Source organism: Numida meleagris, chromosome Z (genome assembly GCF_002078875.1).
Source record: "Numida meleagris isolate 19003 breed g44 Domestic line chromosome Z, NumMel1.0, whole genome shotgun sequence".
NCBI lineage: Eukaryota > Metazoa > Chordata > Aves > Galliformes > Numididae > Numida > Numida meleagris.
The window spans coordinates 25,334,754-25,359,060 of record NC_034438.1 but is presented as its reverse complement, the minus strand read 5'-3'; the positions used below and the strand labels follow the sequence as shown (position 1 = coordinate 25,359,060).

General features: G+C 41.0%; 1 long non-coding RNA gene across 1 annotated transcript; it reads left to right on the top strand.

The window, feature by feature from the left end:
- Window positions 4,684–9,486, top strand: LOC110389461. Its single transcript, XR_002433239.1, has 3 exons — window positions 4,684–4,762; window positions 8,370–8,454; window positions 9,303–9,486. It is a non-coding gene; the product is annotated as an uncharacterized LOC110389461 (long non-coding RNA).

Below are 24,307 nucleotides of genomic sequence, written 5' to 3'. Positions count from 1 at the left end.
AATTTCACAGCAGTGAGTCAAGCTGTCATAACTGCCTATGACTTTCAGATCACTTTTGTTCTCATTTTGCTTCAGTGTATTCAGATTCTTCTTAGCCAGTCCAAAAATACTGCTCTGGCCATTATTACAGTTTATCTTGAAGACTTCAGGCCATATCTCCAATTTACCAAGACTGTTTTGTATTTCGACCCCGCCCTCCAAATGGTACCTATGTACTAACAACTGCCACAGTGCAAAAGGTGAAAGAGCAGAGTTTGATATGCTGTGGTCCATGGTGTGGTGTACTGAGTCTGTAAGTCCATGTCATGTCTTCACTAATAATGAAGTCTATGCCAGTCACCGGTCCTAGGAGCTCACCATCCATGTGGAGAGGGAAGTGCTGCCCACCTCACACGCACATTGCAAGGAGTGTGCTGCTGACAGCGCTCCAGAAAGCAACTTCAACCTCAGTCCCACCAGCCTGCTGCCCTGCTTGTGTGCATACCACACCACTCCAAGTGTGGATCAAATGCAGGCTACATATACATTTTCTTTGAACTGTCAGTTTTTCAGGTGACTTAACAGCATGGACAGCTTTGTTTCTTATGTTATCTTCTGAGATTTTATGTGTGGATTCTCTCAGGTTAATCAGGTCTACTTTTTTGCAACTTACCATTATTATTCTTCTGCTCTACTTCCTTAATTCCATCTATTCAATCTTCCTTTTCATCTTAGAATCAATTTTGCACTACCTGCAGCTTCTCAACTGCTTTTTCCCTAGAACCAGTGGGTCTCACCTGGTAATTCTCTCCCACCTTGTGCATTTTCTGAAGATGACTTGCCAGTTCCAAAACATCTGAAAACATGATTATTTTTATGCTTTTGCAACTGGTAAGCAAATCAGTAGTAGGAACTGTCCTTTAGGTGTTTCTATACTGGAGAATCTGGGGTTTATGAACTCACAACTTCCTTCTTACCATTCAGCAGGACATTTTGTAGTACACTTCTGCAACATCTTCCCTTTTCTATATTTTCTAGCAATAGACACAGTCAGTGCCTCATGCATCTCTCTGAATTTCAGAATAATTATATATCCAGTATTTTAACTCCTATTTCTATACACGATACCATTAGCATTTTCAATCTTAAAATAAATTTATAGTATATATAAAAAATAAATGTACAATATTAAAATAAAAGTAGAAAACACAAAATCAGTTTACAAAATACAGCTCCCATTTTTAGCAATCATTCTTCCTGTCCTTCCTTAGCCATACAAATACCTCTGCACTTGCCTGCTATGTGCCACTGCATCTCTGTTAATCCAATTGCTTGATCCTAGGGGTCTACTAAAACTGAAACCTGCCTTCACACGCTCCCTAAATTCCTGCCAGGAGATACTTCAGCAAAGTATTTTGCTGTCTTCCTTCATTGCTCTCTTCTTAAATTTAATTTCACCCATTCACCACCCACTTTTGAGCTTTCTATTTTTTGCTCAAGTGAGGATTCTGTCAACAGTTTCCCTCAAAGCCAGGGCAAGCTTTGGCCCCGCAGAAAGCTTGTCACCAGAGGGATCCCATTTCTGCCCAGTAATTCTCCTTTGTAGCATACTGTCTAGTGGCTAAGGAAGCCAAAATCCTTCTGTCAACACCCTCTGTGCGGCCAAGCATTCTCCTTCAGCCTGGGCAATTTCATCTCTGGGATCATTTTGGAGACTCTGTTCTTAACTTGTTCTTATTTTCTTGCTTACCTTCTTCCTGGAGACCTCAAAATACATTGTGGAGCTTTTGCAGCAATGGGTGATACCCATTGGTGGTGCCCAATGGGGGCAAAGTGGTACATAATTAAAGCTGTGTGACCTGGTGAATTAAGAGGTGGAGTAGAAATAAAACCAGTGATCTCATTTCAGTCAGAAGCCTACAGACCTTTCTGAACTTTGGAACTTCTGCAGAAGTTCAGTGGGTCTCCTAACTCTCCTGTTTTATACTTCTGGAAAGGATAGTCAATGTGATTTGCCCTGAGTCACTCAGCAGAAAATTTTCATTACTTCCAAGCATTGTAAGAATAGCTTCTGTTAATTTCCAGGTTTAAAGCTCTTAGGTTACTGCTCTTATGTGTTTGTTGGTTGGTTTACGTGAGAAGAGATATTTTAAAATATTGTTACTGTGCTATTTCTTTGAGGTAATGGGCTTTATAATTGCTACAAACTTTGTTCATCAGCTGGTTCAGTGCCCTTAGAGGAAGCTCATTCATTCCTTAATATGACTTTAGTAATATAAAAAAATATGTATTTATTGCAGAGAGAAATTCAAGTTTCAGAATCTTTTACTTCAAAGCCATTTAAAAAAGACATTTTCTTTATTTATTTTCTTTCTTTCTTTCTTTACTGATAATGTACTATTTCCATTGATGAGTTTTCTGCACAGCCCATTTTGAAACCTTGCTATTGAAACAGCTTGCTGATGTTTTCTTAAATTACATCCTCTTGCGGGTCCATAAAATCCTGAAGTTATTACAAATAAATAAACGGAGTTACTCTTCATGATGTAAACCAGCTTTGAATGAAGTCATTGAGTGGAAGTTTGACTTGAATTGCTTCTGAAAAGCTGCTCAGACCCAGGGCAACGTTCTGCTTTTTCTCTCTCTGTTGCAGAAATTGGTGAGCAGCTGTTCTAAGTCAACTCAGTGGAGCAAACCCCTGTTGCTTAATGTCTTGTTTTAATTTCCAGCGGGAAATGGAGTATCAGAAAGTCCATACTCTCCACTTTCCTTTCTTTCTCTCACTTTTTCCATGTAGGGTTCTCCTGAGTGAGTTGCACAGTCAAGTGCTGGTGAAAGAAGTGAGAGACGACAAGTTTCCCTTCACTCTTGTGTTAGGCATCCTATCTTACCCAGAGATGTAGGGCACCTCAATCTTTCTTAGGATCAGTGAAGTTGGCACCAGTATCCAATGACCCAAGCTTGCCTTCATGGGGCAACAAAGTTTATGGTACTAACACCAGGAGCAGATGACACAGTGCAGATTTGGCCACAGGGCACTGGGCATGAGCTAACAGTCCTATGGAATTACACAGTTCTTCACTTGCTTCCCTCTTTCTTTCTTCCCTCTGTGATGTACTGCAAGTTCACAGATCTACATGATTACCCTAGCCAGATTTATGCTATCAAGAAGAAAACTGCGCCTTGTCTGACCTCTTGCAAAGTTCTAAACCCAACTCTATGTCGTCTCAGTGAACTTCTGCTCCAGAGAACTACACCCAATACCTTTGTCCAGCAACTGTGGATTCAGGAAATTATTCTAGCACAAAGTGAACATTTCTTTCAATAGCGCTTGGATAGCTGTTCATTTATTTTGATAGTTTAGACTTCCCAGATTTAGAGCACTTTTCACGAGCACCCACCAATAACTCAAGCACTAAAAGATGTAGAATTCAGTCTGTATAACAAGCAAGCAAACAAGATTCTCAAAACTTCATGGTTTTTTTCTAACAGTATCATTAACTGTACTCGTAATGAAGAAATGCAACCAGCAGTGCAAGCATTGAATGTCAACAGCCTATCTCATAATATTGCACTGTAATGGCTAAGACAGGCTGCTCTCACTACTGCTGACAGAGTGCCAGGCTCAGACACCAGAGTTGTATATCACCTTTTAAATGACGTTGTTATGTGAAAAACCCTATGCAAACACCAGGACTATTTGTGGAGTGAGGTACTGCCTAGACTCTTGACCAAAATTAACAAGTATCTGCCCATAATCTCCACAGGAATCAACTCAGAGATGGGGAAAAGGCAGAGAAGGCAACAGGACTGTTGGAAGATACAACACAAGCCTTTGTAACCTTGTAACATAGCTCAAATTTAAAAGAATGATTTTAATAGGTGAAAGTCAATAAAAGGATGCTATTTAGCATTTATGACTGAGTCCTGTGTGCTTTGCACTTCTTCTCAGTGGATGAGTTGGCTGCTACAGCTGTTGCCTGGGGCCCCGTGCCATCCCAGCAAGTGCCAATCTGGTGCTTTGCTGGCCAGTAGAGGCTAGTGCTGCTCAGAGAGTGAAACTGCGGTCCCTCTCCTCCTTCCATCTCCTTGGACCACATTCAGCAGAAAAAGAAAACATTTGCAGACAGTTCTTATACCCAGAAGTGCTGCGGTGGCCTGTGTCAGTGTGGGGCACCCAGGCCCTCCCAGCCAGGCTGGGCCTGCTCTGCTCTGCAGGTTGGAGGGGAGGTGGGCCACTCAGATGGCAGTGTGCTGTGGGTGCGACCAAAGTGCTGGCTGGGAACACTGCCCCAGCTCCAGCAGTGCTTAGTGTGGAAATATTTCAGTTTTCAGGCATTAGGGGGTGAGGTAGGATATGGAAAAAGCTTGTTGAAAAAGATGAAATTGTTCACAGAAAGCTGATATTTAAACAAGTTATTCATTTACCCACGCACACATTTTCTGTCAATAAACATCTTCTGAAAATTCTTGATCATCCCTAGTAGAGTCTGTGGCCCATACTGAGCTGTTTTATTACTCCAAGTACCTCTGAACCAGTTAAACCTGCTGTTTTCTCTTCCTCCACATAAGGTAGAGATTTGTTCATCTCATGGGATGTTCAGTCAGCCCTTGGCTCCCCACACTGACAGCCAAGTTACAGTTTCAGATCCGCAAAACTGTGTTTATGTAAGAGCTAAAGAGAAAAGACACCTATGAACAAAGAAAAAATAATTATATTTGTTTGTGTTATAGGAGCCCTCAGCAGTCCAACTCTGGCTTGGGCCCCAGTACGTAGCACAGGGTAAGATCATAGCTGCAGTTTGAAATCACTTGTAATCTAATTAAGATAAGATGTAACTCACTGGTAACAAACAGTTGAGAAGGGAATCAAGGATTGTGGAAGCAATCTCTTCTTGAAAGGAGAAGGAAAGGATAGATTTTCTCAAACTGACCAGTTTCAGTATCTGAAAAGCCTCACTACATATTACAAAAACAAATAACTGGAGGTAGTAATAAAACTCAAGAGCAGGTAAAACCACATATCATTTGACATTTTCATTTTTGTCTCACATGGGTGTTTCATGTTTGCACCTTTAACTGAGAGGTAAGCTAGCATGATGTATATTGGTCTATATGTTGGCGTTCCATATATGCTGCGATTGTAGCTGTAGAGTCAGTCTCCAGGCAAGGTCTTGGTAAGGAATTGTTTCTTTTAACAAAGCCTTGAAAACTTCTGGATTGTGTGTAATCTTGAGAGATAAGCACCCTGAAGCTGTAAGCACAATGCTGTGAAGAAACAAGACAGAGGTATGAATAACTCTCCTTCACCCAAAGGAGTAACCAAATTCTAAAATTAGCCCTAACCTTCCATGTCTTGGTATTAACGGCTTCCACATAAATAGTCTTCTCGTAAGTACCCAGGTAGTGTGCGTATCTCAAAGTCCTAGCGACACCCTTACCCTCACATATTCCAGCTCCTATTGTTTTTCTGACTGGCCAAATTTCTGGATTCTGGAAAGAGTAACTGCACATTTGCGTTTTAAATCCAGCAAAATAATTTAATTTTCCTTTAACAACTATAGGAAGCAGTCATTATGAATACAGGCATACAGGACGTTGTAAATCAATCAGAATTATGGCTGTGCCTTGAAGAGTCACACAGACACATGCTAAAGGGTGTAATGTCCTCCCCCAGAGATGCTTTAGAATGTCATGATGTAATACACACAGAAACACTGACATGCACACAAGGACTAGTTTCAGTAGCTGTTTGGAAAGCCTATAAAAGCCTATAAAAGAAAAATGCGTTGCAGAAGCAGAAGATGACAATGATTCAGACTGTAACATTCCTCTCTGGGTCTGTCTTAGTGAGAAAACTAGATTGTGGCACTGAGATGGTCACAATTTTCTCTGCAGGAATTTAATCAAAATAAAGTTTTTATTTTTTTTTAAGTTACACAGTGAATAGTGGCAAAAAAAGGCAAAATAATTAAAGTAAAAAAAATCCTTAGTCACACAGTCAGAGATTGTTAGTTGAAGAAGTGGGGAACCAAAAAATATCAATTTTTCAGTAACTCCTTGACTGGAAATTTCCATTTAGGAATGAGCGTACTGAAATCCCAAAGCTTTTGTATAGTATAGTCTTGAAAAGTTGTAAATATATAAATTAGGAAGGTGTTCACAAAACTTTGCAGCTGCTACAGCCAAGCGCTCTGTTATTTCAATCTGTTACAACCAGCCATAGTGAAATTATCCATCAGTCATTTGTCAGGTACCATAGCCTCTAAATTATAGCTCAATCAACCTAGGTTGAGAGTGCCAGTCTCCATTTCTAATGATTTCAGCATTACTCTTGAAACTGCATAGCTCTAAGTGCGCCTGAAATCTTTACTCCAGCCTGGTCTAATTCCTCAAAAAATGGAAACCTTCAGGAAGAGTACTGGTTAATATCTCTAAAAGATAAAAAGAAATGTTCAAGATGTTGATTAAGACAAACTGTAAGTCTGACAAGCTACAGACATGAAACACAAACTGTTTGTGATGAGTTTACTCCTTGGATCACAGTATCCCAAAACAAGGATGTTAACTCAATTTCCCTGTTAAACTAATTATAACTTGCCAACGTACTTTTTTTCCCCAAATATTTATACATAAATACGATATATTTCTTCATTTCCTGCCCTGACCCACATGAATAGAAATGAGTAGATTGAGGCCTGCAATGTATTAAAAAAAGGTGAAATGAAGGCTATTCAGACTGTAAGGCACTGTATTTGCATAATTATTTAATGGTTTGTGAAAATTGATTCAGACCAGGAAAACTTAATTTTCAGCTACTCATTTAATTTCACTTGAAAAGTGTTAACTGTGAATAAGAGAAACACGCACTTTGAAAGAGTATTGCACAAAACTGCTTCCCAGGACAGTGGAAATCTATCCTACCTTTGGCTGTGGGCTTCACAGCAGCTTTCTCGCCCATTTCATCTACCACTAAAATCTTTTTTTGTTTGAAATAATAGTGTCATTCTCCCTCAGCAGGAATGCAAGATGATAAAATGTGGCCGCACTGTGAATTTGCCATTCTCTGTACCCATTTTGATTTCTATTTACAGATCAAATCCCATGTGGCCTCATAGGATTCACAAGCTTGCAAAACTAGCATTAAAGGAATGCAGCTCCTCCTATATGCTGCTGGTAGAAACCATACTCAGTAAATATGAGCCTGAGATCTAAAATTGAGAATCAGAAAACTTGAGACTGCCACAGTAATATTTATTTTGATGAAATTTTTATAATACACAGTTTATTAGAATAATAGAAGACCTGAATGCAAATAAATGGTACCCATTGAATCATTTTTACTGGTATCTGATAATCCAGCAAAGAAAATTTTGCAGAAAAGATTTTTTTTAAACAGTTTTTTCAGGACTTTTTAAGGTCTCAGATGAATCTTCTTGCTTGGAGAAGATGAGATGGGCAGTCCTCTTCTAACCAAGCAACCCTTTTTCCATCTGATCTGAAAAGGTCTCTCTGGATGAAATCATTGCCTTTGGGACCTGCACCAGAAAGCTAGTGAGGAAGTGCATGGGGAATACAAGGAAATATCGTTAATTTATGATGAATAGGTTGTGGGCTTTAAAGATACGAATAATGTAAACCGGCCTCTTTCTACAAGGCAAGGAGAGCAAGACTAGCATGAAAGGTGTTAGTTTAATGCCTCTGGCACGTGGCCAACACAAAGGCTATGAGGTCACACCATTTTGGAAGGTGCAGGGTGAGAACCAGTGCAGGAGATGAGGCAGCCATTATGCACACTGGCATAAGACATGGTCTCCCACCAGCTGCTCTAATTTATAGGAGCTGTGACTGTGCAAGCTGCCCTCAACTCCAACGGAGTACAAAATGAGCTGTATGCTCTGTATGTCTCGATGAAGCTATGCATTCTGTTCACTTACCTTTCAGAGCCTCTAGTTTTTCATCTATATTTTAAAGGCTGCTTCAGGTCACTGAATCAGCTCAGACTTCACTTGTTTAGTGGTAGCCGACTGCTTTCTTGGCTACAGACTGGTTATCAGCCAGCTTTGCACATTTATTTGTTCACAGAATCACAGAATGGTTGAGTTTGGAAGTAGCCTCTAGGAGCCACCTGGCCCAGCCCCTACTCAAGTTGGGACACCCAGAACAGAGTGCCCAGGACTGTGTCCACATGTCTTCAGAAGATCTCCAAGGAGGAGACTCCACAGCTCCTCTGAGCAGCCTGTGTCAGTGCTCCATCACTGGCACCTATTGACCCTCCAAAGACAATCAATGAAATATGTGTCTTTTCATGCAACTAATGGAACCTCAAATAAAACATTGCTATAATATGTTAATCTCTATATTTTTTTCCTTATTGCTGGGGTCTATAGGTATGAGCTACCTACTCACCAGCTGGCATCCAAAAGGACACCTGCACCTGCAGTTTTCTGCTGTAATTCAAGAAAATGTATACAGGTAAGTGTACAACAAGAAGTGGAAAACTTGCAGATCCATCCACAGTAAAGTGCATTCTTTGCTCTTGACATAGATATCTGCAATATAAAGAGGAGTCAGATATTGTACAGAAGGGCTCACAGCCTTCTAACAAAGAGTCCTACTGCGCCAACATGAGAAAAACTCCTACAACATATCCACTCAGATATACTCACTGGTCCCACGCTGAGATGTCCTTCAGCCCAAATGCTGATACTTTCCTGAGTGGAGACCATAGCAGGACGGCTTTGGTCATCCCAAACAGAAGGGCTGGATCAGGGCAGAGACAGGCTCCACGCCTGGCAGTCACACTCCACTTTTAGAGAAGATAAAAGCAGCAGAGGAGAGTTACAGCACAACCACAGCATCTCAGTTGTTACTTAGTACTTGAACACTAACATGTGATTCTGGTTAGTTTAAGGAAGGATAAACAAAATGTAATATCTGGCAATGAACGCAGGAGTTTTTTCTTCACCTACAAATGATATCTGTATTTGTTCAGATTTCTGAAGCTTCCACTCTCTCATAAGCCTCCATTCCCCGCCCTAATATCCCACACTACATATTTCCAACAACATGAGTTGTTGAGCTAGTGAATTAAAACATTCTGAGGTTTGGTTTTGGCTCTGTGTGCATCTGCACTCTTTTACTGCCATAATCCAATGTGACAAGTTTATTGTCCTAACAAACACTAGCACCTATTGTAGAACTGATATAAATAAATAAATAAATAAGATTGCTTTAAGCAACACACTTTCCCCAGAAAAGTTCAAATTCTACCTACTGACAATTCATTTTCTTCGTATTTTGTTTCCCTTTTCATACCATAGCAGTCACTCTACAGGCAAGTCTGTAGGCAAAACGGACTAGACTAGGTCTTAAAGATAAGCTTCTGCAACAACGTGGATCGAAGAGAGTCCATTCCTCTTGACAGTTTTCATCTGATGCTTATGAGCCTGAGCTGTGCAAGGCATGTCTGTGAACTCACCTCCCGCCCCAAGGAGCATGCAGCTGCAAAAGGCAAGTACACAAGCACAAATCAGATATGAGAAAAGCCCCACCTATACTAAACTGATGTGCAAAAAAATCAGTACAAATAAGGGGTCGATTTCTACGTTAGAACTGACTCAAATTTTTCTATACAACATCAGTCATGTTCAGTATGAGGCTGTTGCTCCAGATGAATGCCTATCCAAAAGTACCCACACCCTAGATCTAGTGCTAAGTAAATAAACTATAATGACCCCAAAATAAAATATGAAACACTCTATTATCCAAGACTCACAAAACAATGTTTTAATGATGCATATGGTCTTTATTTGACCCATAAGGGTTCTTTGCTGCATAGTGACAAGTCTTAAACCTCCTGGTAGAATAACAATTTCATGTAAAACATCCTACTGCCAGTGAAACAATCAATCCTTCTCTCCCAGTATCTATTTAAAGGCTGTATTTAATAGCAGGTCGTGGAATATGTTTTCAGCAGAGGAATGACAGAATAGTGAAATACAGATAGAATTCTTCTCTGGAAAAAAAAAGGAAAAAAACATATTTTTGGAGCAAAAAATGCTAATGCATTGGGGCATAAGTAAATTGCTTACTGCAGAAGACTCCTTTAGAAGAGAAAGTGGCCTCTTGTCATCTGTCTATACTGGGGAAGGAAGAGCCTTAAGCAGGTGGGTTCCCTGCTGCAGTTGGTGCAGTGGGATGCTTGTTGCCAGTGAACTCCCTGTGGAAATACCTTCCACTCTCTCTTCCCTCTTTTACCCCTTAAGCATGGCAGAAGCAGCAAACAGAGGTCACAGCAGCTTGCTTCTCTTCCCCCTCTCCTCAGCCCTGTTGTGGCAGAAGCTGCCTATCCCCAGATAGGCACAGCTCTTCTTCTGTGGCAGCAATTCTCTTGCGCCGAAGCTCCCAAGAAGTCGTGGGCTGCCTTTCAGTGGAGAATGAGATGACAGGCAGTGTCAGTCTCTCTCTCCTCCTTCAGACTAGTTATTTCCATGCAGCTGTGTGGTTAAGAAACTGGCTAAAAATAAATAAATGCATTTCAACATATTCAACACTCTCAAATTCCTGTTACTTTCTACCTTTGTGGAACAGCTCCATGTTATTAAATGACAGAGGTACGATCTGTTCTTACAGTATTAGACCCTACTGTTTACAGTCATCAGTGCTGGGTTTGTGATATGCTGTGTTATCCAGCAGACTATGTTAGGCACTGATGGAATCAATCTGATCTTAATTTGATTTTTTATGACATTTTGTTTAAATGATTATACAAATACAGCAGGCATCTGTTTGGAGCATCAAGGCACAGTTCAGAGAAATCTCATTTCACTCAGCTTTCAGCCCTGATTTAAATTAATTACTGCTTGGGGAAGGGCAGTAACAGACACAGGTAGATACGATGTGTGTGTTACATACGCCTTTCTTCCCTCTTGGAAGGGAGTGGTGTGCAGTGTGATTTTAAAGGCTTCCTACCCAGCCTGCTTCTTCTCCCCCAGCCTAAATAAAAACGCCGCACAGCCACAGCAGCTTGACACAGTGAGGCAACATGTAATCCTCAGGGAAGGCAAATCTCCTCTCTAACCCCCAGCAAATCCAAACCCACCCCGTGACCCACTCCACCAGGCAGACTGCAGAGTCCATCCTCAGCCCCAGGCACAGACCCTCACCTGCAGCACACAGGTGATGGGGACATGGGGGCTGTGGGGGAGCCGTCAACTACTGATCGCATTTTTCAGCAGGGAAGCAATTTGGCAGATATGCATATAATGCTGAAATCCCTGATTAAGTTTCAAAGGGCAAGGGATATGAAATCCTGTTCTTTGCTGTGCTGACGGGAACAGGCACGGTGCACAGCTCAGAGAGCAGAATTTAGGAAGCTGTATGTGAAAGTCAAAAGAGAAATTATTCACATTGCATTTTGCACTAGTGTTAGACGGGAAAGACGGATGTGAAATACAGGGTGATCATTACATTTATCAATTACAAATAGAGAGAATATAATGTGTTTTGATCCTAAATAATTTGTCCATGAGGTACTTTGAATCTGAGTAGGTCTATTATATAGTGGGTCTCTATTACCAGATGGAGAAGACAGAGAGGAATTTTCGTGCCCTTTTTTTGCATGCAGCAATTTCTCAGGTGGAAGTTTACTATTGAGACTTACAGCTAACATACTAAAACATATTAGAAGAGTTTAAGGCTTCCATTTGTCTTCATTAAAGCCAGTTTGAGTTTGAAAGCTGACTCGAGGATAATTTTTCCTATCAGGAGCAAAAAGGCAGAGGTTTCACCCCAGCTCTTCAGCTGACTTAGGTAGTGATTTCAGACAAATCCCATCAGTTTGAGTTATGGAAAGTGAGGTTAATGGCACATACATCTCTACAAAGTAGTCTGACAACTTTTTGTGAAGAAAAAACTCTGTGAAGGTCTAGGATAGTACTGTAAATGGACCTGGTTGAATTCTCATCTAATAATTCAGAATCAGAGTAGAGAAACCTGTATATGCCCAATCTGTACTGCAATTTTTATAAGCGGGGAGTCAGTGTTCAGCTCTCACAAAGCCATTAAATATTTGGTAAAAAATATACTGCAGTGAAGTTAATGCTTTCCAAAAGCATAAATAAGTGCAACAACATAAGCTTTCTTGGAAAATCATATATTTTCTATGTTTAGATAGAGAGAGAGAGAGGGAGAGAGAGAAAGTGATCTTTGCAGTCTTGAGCAAATCAGCAGAGCAGTGCAGGGTTATCCCTCTGGATTAATATGATGAGGAGGAGAGTGGGACTAAGACTTACTGGGAGAGGAGCTGTGGAGAACAGGTCCTGCGTCCTACCTACTGTGGCTGATCCACAAGTGAAATCATCAGGATGAGTGTTGCTGAAAGCAGCAGTGGACAGCATGAGTACCCATTAGGTCAGAGTGCACTCCAAAATTCACCTCATGGACTGTGGTCCATGCCTGTAGCTGAGTGGGAAAACTACCTTCACACCCAGCACATAGTGCTGTTCAGTCATCAGCAAAATGAAAAGAGTGCACCACTCTATGTTTGGCTCACAAAAGCTCTGTGGATGTATGAGGATGGGAGCGTGCACCCAGCAGAGAACCTAAATAAATACTACATCCAACATTTCTAGAATTTTTAATCATTTTTGAGAGAATGCAATGATATATATATTATACGAGCTGGTAGCAACAGGACAAGGGGAAGAGGTTTTAAACAGGAAGAGGGTAGATTTAGACTAGATATCAGGAAGAAATTCCTTCCTGTGAGGGTGGTGAGACACTGGAACAGGTTGCCCAGTGAGGTTGTGGATGACCCCTTTCTGGAAGCACTCATGGCCAGGTTGGATGGGGCTTTGAGCAACCTGGTCTAAAGGGAGGTGTCCCTGCCTATAGCAGGGGGTTGGAACTAGATGATCTTAAAGGCCCCTTCCAACCCAAACCATTCTATGATTCTATGATTCTATGATATTACATTTTTCTTCTTCAACAGCTCTACCTGAGGGCACTGCAGTCCAGAAACGAGCACTGTACAATCCTGCCATCATTCATACATAGTAGGTGCCTCCTCAGCTACAGATTTCTCTGTTCTAACTCTCCTGTTACTGCTCAGCAAATAACACACTTCTTACATCTCATGGGACCTCAGATGAAGCAAAAGTGGAGTAAAGGTGTCTTGAAGAGGTCCGAAATGAAACGGATGTCAATTCTCTTTCTCTAGTTAGAAGGACATTCTAGGACAAGACACCTTACACCACCTTGGAAGTTTATCATCTCCATCTTCTTTTCCAACTGGATAGACACATTGATACAGACTTCCACTGTCAAATGCTGTCAGACCTACTGATGAAACTGCTATATGGGAATTAGGTATCTTTGCTCATGATGTTACTGCTGCTGTCTGTGCTTTTGCACTAAAGGCAAAGTCAGTGATTATGGCTATCAGCCAAAAAGTCTTGCTACAGAAACAGGAAAATGTGATTAATCCCCAAAAAGTCAATTCATGTGCTCCAAGTTAAGGAAAATATTTTTCAGAATTGGATCCAATTCTGCAGACAAAACCTGAAGGATTCAGTCCCAGAGTTGTTACTGATTCATCCTTTAAACAAAATTCAGGTTTTGATTTCAATTGCTATGCAGCAGAGCTGTGGAAGAAGCCAAAACACCTTCCCAGGGATTATGCCAAGCAGTAGTTTTGAACAGGTTTGGGGCAGTATTCAGTGAACTGTAACTAATCATTTTCATCTTATCGCCTACAGAGTCATTGCATTGGAATGATGTTTGGCTAATTTTCCAAAGGACACATTTACTACGGATTGTTCTGCAGAGCTGCCAGGAGTGACAGTGAGCCAAAACATACTCTGTCAAGGGAAGTGTTTGGCTGATGAAATTATAAATAAGTCATCAACCAAAAGTCTGTTAAAATGAATCATCATTAAATGTTTCTCTAAATACAGTGTTTAATCTCAAACTCCAAAATAGGAACTGCAAGACTGTCTTTCCCTACCTCATTCACAGATCTCCTCTTTGAACACATCATGAGAATATTAAGTTAGTTAATTTAAGCTATATGTGCATGCGAGCACATGCAGAGAAGCAAAGACTGTGATATGTTTTACATAAAGCAGACCATTGTGCACTGATTATAATGTGTAAAGAGGAAATATGTTTATACCACAATCTATTCTAAACTCAAATAGGCAGCAGTACTCTGTGTTTATAAATATAAATGCAAAACCTATGTTAAAATAATGTTACGGGTCTGGATTCTAACCACAAAAGCCAGGAAATTCAGAGGAAATATTGAAAGTTTGGGCCTGATTCTGATTTCACACTCTAACCATGTAAGTCCAGTGTCTTCAACAATTGCTTGTACTGGAAAAAAACATAACCTTTTGTCTGAGGCACTCCTGAGTGGCCTTAGGAATGGCAATGCTTGTGCAAAGCATTATCATATTTAGGTCTGAAGGCTAGATGCAAGAAAAGCATGCAGGCAGCTATGGCGGGGTCCCCCAGGGCTTCTCTTGATCTAATGAAGTGTAAATATGTATATGGGGGTATATGCAGGAGGGAAGGAGGGAAACATACTCTTGGCAACTCTCTTTTGTCTTCCAGGACACATGCAGGCTTCATGCAAAGCTTGGAGCAAGCTAAATATTATCAGTCTTTAGAAAAGTGTTTATACAATTAATAGTTCTCATGATGCATAATTCACAACATTACACAACTACATTTTAAAGAGCCTACAACAAAGAAGCACAGCCAGGGATGTCCCCATTGAGATGTACAACTGAAATATTAATTAAAAGACATCAGCAAGTGATGCTGGGGGGGAAATAACCTAACCCTGCACAGTCCTGCGCTGTTCCTAGTGCACAGCCATGATAAGGACTGGTGAAAGCAAGCACAAGGGTTATTCCACCTAGAGCAGGAAGTGCCATGGCAATGAAAAGCTGTTGAGCTGGAGGACAGCTCTGACAGCCTGAGCATGTATTGGCTCTGGTGTAGTGGCAGAGGAGAGCTACTCATCCACACCGTGATTCTGACATCGGAGCAGCGAAGAAAGATCACTACTGCTACAGTGCGTTTCATGTTCTTACCTTTCTGAGGATTTGTTCCTCAAAATTCCAGGTACGTTTCTTTTAGAAAAACTGGTTTTGAGTATCCAGATTTCCATAATGATAAAACTGATTCTGAGAACTGCAGCACACAGTAAGGATATCACTGTGCTGAACAGAGCAAAACCTTCTTTGAAGAATAACATTCTGTGAGTGTATTCAAGCTGACCTGTTTTGGAGCTTCTGGGTGGTGTAAAGCAATTGGGCATTTATCCAGCCAGGTGATTAAAACAAATCACGAGATCATAGTGGGACATTTCTCAGTAAACATCAGCGCAAGACGAGGGGGAGAAACTCAAAGGTCACAATACGTTTCCTAAGAGAGACCCAAAAAGGGAATTTAAGCAGAATTTGGGCACTCAGTAGAAAGTGAGCTGCTCAGAAAAGCAGACCCAACTGCTTGGGCTCTCAAGGAGTTGCCTACATATGCAGGCAAGTGCAGTACAAATCCCTTAATCTCTGCTTTCTTGGTGGCTGGCAAAGTCAACTTTGACTGTTCTGAATATGCCTAAAAGGGAGAGTTAACACTCATGTTTTCTCTGATAGCTGGTGAACCTTGCTGAGAAATAGGAGAGACGGGTCACACACCATCCTCAGCATGGGGCAGTCCACACCCATGTCTTCATGCAACCAATGCTTTCCTACAGACTGTACTAGTTGGAGTCTAGTCAACTACTAGTTGGAGACTGTGGGAGGAGCTCTCCCACTTATTGGAGAGCTCCTCCCACATATTGGAGCTTTCTTCTGGCCTGGAAGGAAGACAACAGAGCAAGAGAGGAAGGAGGCAGCATCCACGTCTGCGTCTTAAAAACAACTCTCTGCTAGCAACAGTAAGCATCAGGTTAAGTGAAGGAAGGACCTTGTGTCACAATTCTCAAAACACTTCCACTGGAAAATCCAGAGAGCAGAACTGATGAGCTTCAAATCCAGGCTGTCCAGCTCACTTCATCCAGAGAAAAAGGCAGTCCAGTGTACAGATGATGTGAAAGAAAGGAGCAGTACCATGGTGAAATAATTGTGAACACTGGTGGAGTCCCAAAATACATCAAGAAGGATGGGATATACCTAAAGGAAACATTTCAATAATAGGTATGTTTGGTTAGATTCATATCACTTTCAAAGGAATTGCAAAAGGGGGATCATGTTAATGTTTCTGTTCTCAGTTAATGAAAATTGTGCTTCTGATGTTTTCCATAGTATCCATCAAATAATATTTAACGAGACACAACTTCAGCTGCAAATACACTGATCATCTTTCCATGAATAACATTGACACACTTTATACATTCAAAGATTATTGTTCTACTAGCCAGTCCTAAAGTTCATTACTGTAGAAAATCCGAAAAAAAGGCCAAATATCATTTCCTAATCATTTTCAGTTTATTTAAACTAGTACTGTTCTTTCAGATTAATTTATTCTTAAATGCAGTGGCCTTAGAAAAATGGTAAAAAAAAAAAAAATCTAAAAAACATCAGAAGTGTTTATGGAAGTTGAAGGACTGGGATTGTGGCCTCAGTTCACAAACTCTTGTAAAAGCCATTTATCTGCCCAACTGAAGCAGTATTCCATGACCAAAAAGTGGATGGGAGAAAGCTCAGGATAAGTCCTTTGTTCTTACCCCAGGGGTAGCAAATAAAATGCCAGGAAACTTGTTCTTCATTAAAAAGCCATAATGAGACACACTGTACAAATAAGTGTGCCAGATGAGCATTACTATATAAGGCTGGGTAGAGAACCAAATGCAGGGATAGAAACCCTGCCTCCAGCCAAATTCACCAACACAGATCATCACAAAAGCAAATGGAAGGTCTCAAGCAAATTAAGTTGTCCTACAGCAAGCACTTATCAACAAATTTAATACTTTGAGACAAATTGAACCTCAAAGAAAGAAGTCATCCCAAAGGAATTATACTCTTGCCTTCCTGTGTGGAGAGCATGTTTGCATATGTTGTGACTGTTGTTAATGGGTCCTGGGAGATCTATACATAATTTTTATTGCATCTAGATTAAGTTGTCTCCCTAAACATGTACTGAAGCGTTGCATTTTTGTAAAATGCCCCTTCTACAAAGAACTCAGAAGCAATATCAAGTAATTCTTAGCCTAGACTTGGGTAATGTTTAGATGTGTATTAAAAACTCATGTTTCTCTTAGAAATTTTATCTGACAAGATTAGGCATAGAAGGCTGGAAATGTTGAAGTCTGAGAGCAGCAAGTCTGACCGTCTGTCCATAAGCCCTGGAAACTTCACTGCTGTGCTCATAACCTTGTGCTGAAATGAAGACTCAAGACCACAGTCCACAAGTCAGGGAGATGATTGCCGGACACCATGTTTCTTGTTTTCAGGCTTTATTCCATTTGTGCTGATATAAATCTGGAATAACTCCATTAGGGATAGCTATGTTACTGTATCAGCCAAGATCTGCATCTCAGGAAAGTGATCAAGGCTCCTGATGCATTATGCCTTTCTTGGTAGTACAGAACATAAAAAAGTGTGTTCAGATTTCTCATTTATTTTCTCCCTGCTCCTGATAGAACAGTTAGTAGTGAACTGTAAGTGGACAACATCAGTCAACTTAAAACTTGTAATTAATTGTTTAAGAAATAGTTACATCTAAAGATTATACTTCTGGGAAGATAAATATTTACTATTTACTGAGAGCTTGAAGTTTTGAAAGATTTTTATTAATATAGCAGCCCCAGAAGAGAACACCGAGGTTCTTCTCAACTTCTTTTTTTTTTTTTCATAAACATTTCTTAGGCATTTTCCACAAACAGTTTGGAGATCAATAATTTTTTTAGATCAACACTTTAATGGTGATTCTGCTTTGTGATTTCCCTATTGCTCTTCTGTGGACAAATACTAGGAGTTATGTTCTCTGACAATCTACCTGGTGATCTATCACCAGATGACAACGTAGGTCATGATATGTTTCTTCGGACTTGAGATTGTCAGGCATTTCAGAGTGCATGAGTGCCAATATCAAGATAATTCCTCTGCAAGAGGAACTAGATGTGACCTGGTGTTAAGTTCATGGCTTAGGTTGGAGATAAGCCTGTGCTGCTCAAAGGCTCTGTTAGAGAAGAGATCAGTAAATAACAAACTGATCTTAGTGAGATCACCTACACAGAGGAAGAGATACATGATGTCTTCACTCCAGCGCTGAGTGTGAAGGATGATTAGATGCACTTCAGAGACATGTAGGGGTGCAGTGCTCTATCTCTTTTCCTGGAGCCAAAAACATCCCCAAAAGATGCAGCTCTGACCTGCACCATGGAGCTAGACTAAGAAAGGGAAGTGGGGAGGTGAAAGACTCCTTTGTTTCCAGGTAAATCTGATGAGGATTTTCATCCTAAGAAATAAAGAAAAGCACCCACGAGAATTCCAATGTTTAGGAGACTGAGAATGAACAGGGCAAGTGCAATTTTTCTCCCAAGGGCAAGGCATCTTTAAAAAGAGTGCCTTGTACAAAGGGGCTAACAACATGCCTTATACTTTGCCCAATGGGTGCTCAGCTTTTCAAGCATCCCTTGTGCATTCCTGCAGAGGCATGTGAGGTCTGAAAGCTCTGTTTATTCTCTGTGCACATCAAAACTTTGAAGCTTGCCCAGGCTGATCACCAGTGTGCCACTTGAGGGTTTGGCCAGAAAGATGCTGTTCTGTGAGCAGCTGGTGTGTGACAAAAAAATCTTTGCTCAGAAACTCCAAAATCCTTTTACACCAAGCAACACACAATCTAGGAGCTCACTGTGTCTCACTCGTTTAGTCAACTGTCACAAATCTCAAGCAGCTCTCAAAATACTGAGGTGTTTAAAGAAAATGTAGATACAGGCTGCCAGCTTTCATGCCTTCAGTTACACTTTTGTACTCACATCGATCCATAAATTATTCATTATTTGGAATATTTTTTACAAATTGGTGTGGTTCCTTTTTTCTGTCTTTCAAAGAAAGTCTGAGAGGCTCATTTCTGTACCCAAAAATGCATCCAAAGCTTGTGGAAGAAAGTCCCTGTCTTCAGGCGACATGGTGCTGTCTTCATTCCCATTTTCCACAGTGGTTTCACTCTTTCCAGTCTTTAATGTGGTCTCTGGCACCTTGAAAGCAAGTAAGCCTATCTCAGCCTTCGAGTGCCAGCAGCACAATACCCCCAGCCAACATGCCAGTACCTACAGCTGAAAGCTGGGGTCGGGGTTTCAGCAGAGGGGTGTGAGGACATCCTGAATTACATCCCTGTGCAGCCTAGGTTCTAATCCCAAAACCGACAGCACAGCAGTTAGCCAGAAAGCTTTACCACCAGAGTCAAATAACATCCAAAATATTGGGATTTACGCACATGTCAGAGACTGATTGCAGCTTGTCAGATACTCCAGGCTAAGTGATTTTAGAGCAATTTCTCCAATTACCAGTCCTTTTGTTTGTGTGGACCACCAAGAACAGACACCCAGAAATCTCACCACTCCATTAAGGACTTGGCATAATATACACACATGCATATACACATACACACACACACAGCAAAGAAAAGAAAAAGCACTGTAATTCCTGCAATTTCCTATTTCGCTGACTGGATTACTTTTTTGAGACTGCTTAAACAGACACTGCACTGGGTGGTTAGTGATTATCATTTTTCTGCAGTGTTAGGGTACTTGACATTTTCATTCCTCAGTGACTCCAGTTAAAAACAAATAGGTCTACCTGCAATCCACATCTGATCGCCAGATGGTTTCTGTGCCTATGAAGCTCCCATCTCCAAGTGAATTCAAATGACCTCACACATACATCTTCAAACATTGCTATCTGACCGCAAAAATGCATGGAAAATGCAACATCTGTACATGTCTGCATCTTAAATCCCTGTTGTTTTACAAAATATATTGCTTGTCACCCTGAAGTCTAATGATCTGCAGAGGGAGATGCAAATGGTAGCCTATGAGTTTAGAGGTTGCTTGCTTCTTTAGAAAATTTAATTTCAACAAAAGGTCAAAAGATATCAAACTATTCATTTGGATCTGCTGAAGCTAACCAATAGATCTGGTCAAAGACTCCAAAAGTTCCCCAAAGCAAAACTGTGTGTCTGTAACACTGTATATTGTGCATGTTATCCATGTAGCTGACTGATACGTCCAAATAAGTAAAATAGCCACAAGACCTCATGAAGACACTGCCCAATTGTTTTTGCCAATGTAACAAAGCACTATTAACAGACTCACACGGCCGGTAAGATCCAGCATTGTTTCAAGGGAATACCTTGTCATATCAAAATCACTGTACGTGTAAACCCATTTTCCCAACAAGGCAGTAAACACGGGCCCACTTAAATGGTTGGATATGAAAACAGATGGGATATCACAAACATTTTCCAAACTACAGCAGACTTCTAGGCCAATTAAACATGGTTAGCTTTGAATGGGAGAGGAAATAGTTTTCTTTGCTGTTGAATGTCAGAAAAAGTTTTTTTCCTTGAGGCATAAAGGCCCAGATCATTTTTGGAAACTTGTTAAAATTAATCAACCCTGCGTGAACTTTTTACCAAAACAAAACAACAACAAGAAGTAGAAATACATAATGAAATATCACTGGAAACACAAAAATGGGAAAAAAGAGATTTTGAGTTATACAGTACTTAAATGAGTAAGAGCTTTTCCTCAACATGGCTTAACCAATCAGGATGGAAAAATGTTATTTTGTTACTCTGAACAGAATATGAAGTTGGCAAAAAAAAGGGGTTGTTTTATTATTACTACGCTCTTTTAAGTTTAAATACCATAATGAGAAGCCAGGCAGACATATTTTTTCACTGCAAAGCCAGTCTGCAACATTTAAATTTCAAACTGTTCTACTTTCATTTTATTTATTTATTTGCTTACAAAGTAAGCCAAAATTCTGATGCTTGAGAACCACTATTTGCCTTCTGGGAAATTAATTAAGATGACTGCTTACTAAGGAGGAAATGCCAGTGCAAGTTATTTGTCCCTTCTGCTGTAGCAGGACTTAATTTAAAAGGGAAGAAATCAGGTTTGAAAGATCTCAAAACAGTGAGCCGCCCCAAAGCCCCGGCATGCCAAGTGTCCTACACTGACGCATGCTTAGCTCCTTCGAAAGCCTTCATCACACAGCAGTGTCAATAGTGGCCATCAAGAAGAAAAGAAAACACTGGAGAAATTCAGTTAATCTATCCTGGTAGACGAGGTCATGACAGGACCACGTGCATAAATAGTAGAGGTATTATTTTCAGATGTAGATGTCCCAAGAAGGAATGAATCAGCTGGGGAAAGGCTTCTTTCTACATCCCCCGAACAAATGGCAGCTTTTGGCTACGAAGCATGTGGGCTGGAGTGGCATCCTTTTCTCTCTGTGTCTACTCAAGGGAAAGTGGGAGCAAACAGTTGCAGCAAGGACACCGGGAAAATCTCTTCTGCTACACCTGAAGGGCAGCAGGGCAGAGGCATGGGATAAAGGAAGGGGAGAGGATGAGCTTTCTGGTTGTCTTCATTTTCATTCTCATTTTCTTCTTCTGTCTGAAGAAGAGGCAAATATGAACACAGAGGCCACAGCTGGTGATGTGTCTTTTGAACACTGACCTCAGAGCGAGCTCCTTCAGCCTGCACACATGGGATCTGCCCGGCTGCCATGAGCTTTAAATCCTTGACAGTGTAAGGATTAACCATATACACTTTAAGCCAAACAAATGCAGTCAGAGCAATGTCCTTGAGGGTTTTTCAGTGATTCTGTGGCATCTGACATTTTAAAGCTTTTGGGCTTAGATTCCATCCATACTCTGGACTGTTCCCTGCACAGCTCCCTGCAAGAAAAGCATTTCCTTTCCCTTGAAGCTGCTGTTACAAACACTTTTTGCACCACTTGTCAGATGTGAAGAGAGGATGATATAATTGAGCCTGCTTTTAAAAAAAATCAAACTGACATAATATTGCTAGTAACTTGACAGCTTTATGTAAAGCCTTCCCCAGAAAATCCAAGCCGATCACACTGCTGAAGACAAGCAGAGGTTAGAGAGAAGGTTTAGGCTCTAGGACTCCTAGACTCAGCTTTTCAGAGGTTGGGCCATATTTAGCTTGCCCTTTGACATGACCCAGCCTCAAACAATAGCTTTGTGGGTATGCTAAATGACCACATCTTGCCAGTTGCTGCCAAATTAATGAGCCCATGTCATTTTTAGTTTACAGTTCAGTCATAAAGCAGCCAAGTGGAAAATGAGTCAGGGACCGTTAAGGAGTGTCACGCAAATTTTCAAAGAGTATAGTCCCTAATTCCTCACTCCCCCTTTCAGAAGTCTCTAATCATCATTCTCTTTCCTCCCCTTGCTTTCTTCAGATCCTCTAAAGATCCCCCTCACTGTGCAAAAGAGGCTGGTGAGAGAAACTAGGTGCTGGTGGCTCAATACAAGGGTCTACACGGGGGGTAAAATGCAACCTGCACTCATCACATGCACAAAAACTAAAGCAGCCTGAGCAACCACCTCGGTTTACAGAGGGAGCATGTGCAGGGCACAACAGGAGGGGACAGGAGCAAGGGGACAGAAGCTTTCAAGGGAAAACTGTTGGGTAAAGGGGAATCCTACACAGAAAAATGCTCAAAGATCAGCACAGTGTAATTTACCACTCTCTTACATCGCTTACAGGCAGAAAACCCTCTCTCGATGAAACCTGTCTTCCTATCCCCACTCCTAAAAACTTATTCTGTGGTTTAATCACAAACCTGAAACTTAGTTCAAGGCTGAAAAACATTCTGCAGCAGGAGGATGATCAGCGTTCTTGTGCAAGTGGTTCTAAATGCTTTAGATCTGAAATCACACAGATTTTTGACAGCTTTCCACTTTGGCTTTGAAATTTTGAACAGCTTTGCTCTTCCCCATCTCTCTCAGCTCCCACCTGTGATTTACCTCCACCTGGGTGGTTTGCCAGCATATTTCCTCATTTTAAACCTCCTTCTCTTCCCATATCTGCCAGCTCTATTTCTCAGCAGCTCTGGACCTTGCCCTTGCGCTCCACCTGGGCGTCTACCTTGGAGATGTCTCAGGTCCCCCAGAGTTGACTGAGAAATTCTCTTGTCAGTGGCCGCTCCAGGCTATGCAAGACTCTCCTTCACTAGTGTCAGGGATTAACGTTTGTGTAATCCTCAAGCAGACTCCCTGGGTCTCAATTCAACTCACATTTTTCCTTTTAGTTTTTAAACTCCATCTCAGATGCACCTCTGGCTCTCTCATGCAATTTGTGTCTTGCTGTCCCTCTTTTTGCTCTTCCAAGTTGTCCAGTACTCTGTTTCATGTGTCCCTCCAGAAGCTAAAGTGTATTCCTTCCAAATTTTTCTAGGGTTTATCAGCTGAAAAAAATATATATATTTATTTCATGCTGCATTCACATCCTTTTGTTTTAAGAGTAGAGAACAAATTTGCTAGAAGGAATATTTATGGAAGAAGTAAATTTGATTACTATCGGTCAGAATGTTCTCTGAAGATTAATATGAATGCTAAAGCTCTAACTGTGAGTATTTGCAATGAAGCTCATTTCCAGGAGGTATGTTCTTCCAATTGGGAAGTAGACTGGTTGTCACGTGACCTCTCTGCCCATCCAAAATTTGAAACACATTTCACATTTTAAACACAGAATTTTCTCACGGAACCTCTTGCAAACCATTTACAGACCCTGGGCTAGATTGTCGTGCTCCACCACATGCCCTAAATAGAGAGCAGTTCAAGGCCACACAGGAAGAACCAAAGAGATTTAGCCTGTCTAAGAAATATTCTTCCTCAGGGCTGCTCTCTATGTGTGGAGGTGAACAGTTGCCATCAGCCACCAGGAACAAACAGACTTTTAAGAGCATAGAAACTAAGAAAGGATCTCAGGACTCTTCTGGACTACTCCCATCTGTCTTGGGGTGCACTTCATCTTATCCTTTGCTTGACCTGAGCAGGCTTCCCCAAGAGTATGTTCCACTCCCCTGCTCCAGCTGGGAGCCTGTCACAGCACTTCACCCCTCTGATGCTGCTGAAACCCCCTCCAGTTGCCAGTCTAACCTACACTAGCTGTTTCAGGGACTTGTGTCTTTCTGATAAGAATGCTGTTATGATTTCATTAAGCATCTGGGTTTACTTCTTCTTTTATATACCAACGCTTGTGGCTGATGTATAAGCAAAGCAGACTTTGCTTTGGTGGGCTAAGCAAGCCAAGTGACTCTAATTTTCTCTTGTA